Genomic DNA, 3412 nt, shown 5'->3' with positions numbered 1-3412 from the left:
TGTTGTGTGCTAGCTGCAAATCTAATTCAACAAAACCACCTCACAGCGCAGCACTGGTTAATACTGTTGATTTATGCTTCACATCTTTCTGTGTATGTACTTCCTGTGACACTTTCTCAGGAGGCCAGGACTCATCCCTCTGCCTCTAGTGCGGGTGCTTAACTGGGTGCCAGTTCCCTGACACCAGTCTATTAGCTACCCAAACAATCTCCTCTGGGCTCTGCCAGCCCTTACTTTGCCTTACAGGTTAACAATAGGTGCCCCTGAGCCCAAAGCATTTCCTGTAGTATCCAGCCCGTCAGTGGACAACTCACAGAAGTTACCAGGGTCGCTATCCCGCTAGCTTCGTTGATTCAACTGAGGACCAACTCCTACAGAAAAGCATAGCACGGAGATATATTTTTTAATGAAAACAATAAGTTCACTGTCGAAGATTAAGATTTAAGGACTAGTGGGGAAGGATAATGAAAACAGAAATGGTTTCCCGTAAAAAAGTCATAAAATGCAAATATGGATCTACACTTATAAATGGTTACCTTTCCTATATAATAAGGTAGATTTTGCACTACTATATAATAAGGTAGATTCAGGCTTTTACAGAGCTAGCTAGTTTCAGACAAACCAAGATCCAAGCATTCATGAAGCCCCTTTTCCCTCTCCTCCCCCCCAGTGAGTTTCCTCACTGAATGACAATAAATAGAATGCCAGCAGATATTTTGTTAATCTTCAAAGTTATTTTTTTGCCTCCCACAAACAGGACAACTCCGGAGACTTAGTCACCAGTGTCGTCCCATCTGCTTGTTGACTTCATATGTAAATTGAGCCCCTGTTGTGTTAGTTTACAATGCTTCATTTATGTGTGAACTGAGATAGGCAGGTGAATAGACTGCCTAACCCCTGGCTCAAGGAAAACTGTTTTCTCTTTGGTCGATGACAGACTTTAAAACAGACTTTTGTTACATATACACAACTCCTTAAATATCATCCGTACATACCTCATGCAGTGATTATAAGGATCAGTATGACATAAGGTTTTATTAGAGACCTGTGATGGGGTGGACTAGGTCTAGAGGCCTCATAGCTTTCCCCACTCCCACTCCCTCCCCAGAATAGAGTAGCAGAGAAGTCCTCCAGGCAGCCTAGAATGGCTGCACAGAAGCAACCAGTCAGAGGGGCTGCTGGAACGAGCAATCTGGCCAGAAGGGCTATATAAAAGGCAAGCAACAGAGCAGAGAGTTCAGTTCCTGCCTGCAGCTTGAGAGAGGACTAGATGCCTAGCTGGATGGATGAGCAGCAGGATCGTGGGCAGGTCAGTGCAGGAGGACTGAACCCAGAACCTGGCCCAGCTGGTCTGGTTTCAGACTGAGCCCAAGGAGGACTGCTGAAAGGACACCAGCTGTGGGTACTGAGATGGGTGTTGGTTAGGTTGTTGAAGGAGGCAGGGTCTCTAGGAAGAGCTTAGCACTACAGTCCCATACCAGGAGTGGGAAAAAAGCCCAAGACTATACCCTGGAAAGGGGGAAGTAGGGGGACGACAGTGAATGCGGAGCAGAGTGCTGAGTTGCTTAAAACCCACTCAAAAGAACTGTGATTGCAGGCACTGTCAGCAGGGAAGAGGGCACTTGCAAGAGGCAGGTGATGACCCCATTACACCTTCCATTATATTATTTATGGATAAATACTGAAAGCAGTGTGTTGGGGAGTGAGTTTGTCAGGCCTGCTAACACTTGCTGTTACAGAACTGTAAATTCTTTTCAGTTGGCACCAGTGTGTCTCACTCTCCTTAGAAGTTTAAAGTGTGAATAATTTCTGTGTGTCAAGTTCCATACAATAGAATAAATTAATTATAAATGTGACCGGGGTCCTAGTGGGGGCTAACTATGGTCACTCAATTAGGATGAACTGCAAAGAGTGGGGCAGACAAATCCCATAAAGCTGGTGGATATTCCAATATTTAGATTCACCAAGCCAACATCAAACAGTTTCTTTATTACCTTATTAGTTACTTGGAAGTCCAAACAACACAGTTCCCTTAAAGTCATCCATCCTCAGGCCTCCATCGAGGTACCTAAATCAAATATGATGATTTCTGAAAATCTTATTTCATCATATAAAAGAAAAGGTTCTACCAATCCCAAAGGATCGGACACATTACCTCCCAGGTTAATGAATGTTTCAGATCTTACCCAAATACATGCTACAGCCAATTCTTATTAATTAAACTAAAATTTATTAAAAAAAGAGAGAGAGTATGGTTAAAAAATCAATATACATACACACATGCGTTCAATTCACAGAGGTGCAGATTCATAGCAGAGATGGTGAGCTTTGTAGTTGCAAAGAGTTCTTTCAGAAATAGTTCATAGTTTGTCATATTCAGGGCATACCAGCGTAACTGAGACCTAAGTCTTATGACTCAAACTTCCCCCGATGAAGCTTAAGCAGATCTGAGATGAACAGGACCTAGGACCCCAGGGTCTTTTTATACAGTGTTCTAGCATCCACTTGACCACATAGTCCTGGTTAAACAATAGGCTTTTGATGTAATCATTTGTTTTCTAAACACCACCACTAATTAGTTACACAAATTAACATAGGGCAATTTATCCATTAGGCAGTCTATTACAAATTTCAAAGAGACATATAGACAATGACATTATTTTACCCAAGATTCATCCAAATGTTAATATTCCCTTTTGCTCTCTGAATCTATAGTTATAGTGACAGACAGAAACTATCTGTTTATGGATAGTATCTAAGATACACACAATTGGTATTACTTCTAACAATGTAGGTTAGCATTTCAAAGTTCTAGCCTATTTAGCATGAATGGCCCCAATTATCATTTGCATACCTTTCTAAGGTGACTTTAAAGGAGGGCTTTAAAGGAGAGCTGCAAGCTGTATAACCCTTTCTAGCCCTACATCACAATAAACTTTTCCCAAGCTTTGACATTTACGGGTAGAAAACTTCACTAGGCACAGTGGCTTAGCATAGAGTCTGGGAGAACTAACCAATGTGCACTATAGGGTTAGTTAAAGAGAAGTGCAGCTCTAAACCTGAATCTCCTCTCATCACTTTAATCCTTACTCTTGTAAGTTTTGAGCATGCAGTGTGTAACTGTGTTTAAAACTATTTTATAAACTCACTGCTTCCTGTTCTTACTGGCAGTGACCAGAGTTCAGGACTGTATCTTCACCTGCAAGAACATGTAACTTCGAGCATATAAGGTAGCTTAAGAAATTGTTCTGTCATGTAGGTACTTGAGATGTCTTCAGTTGTTGCAGGAGAAATTCTGACGTCTGCACTCATTTTCTTACCAGTTAAAGATCAACTGAAAGGCTTTTAAGTGTCACTTTCTGCATTTTCATAATTCTAGAAGTGTCTTAACTCAGCTGGGATAAATGCATTT

The sequence above is a fragment of the Gopherus evgoodei genome, chromosome 11, assembly GCF_007399415.2.
Source record: "Gopherus evgoodei ecotype Sinaloan lineage chromosome 11, rGopEvg1_v1.p, whole genome shotgun sequence".
Lineage (NCBI taxonomy): Eukaryota > Metazoa > Chordata > Testudines > Testudinidae > Gopherus > Gopherus evgoodei.
This window is presented reverse-complemented; position numbering follows the sequence as displayed.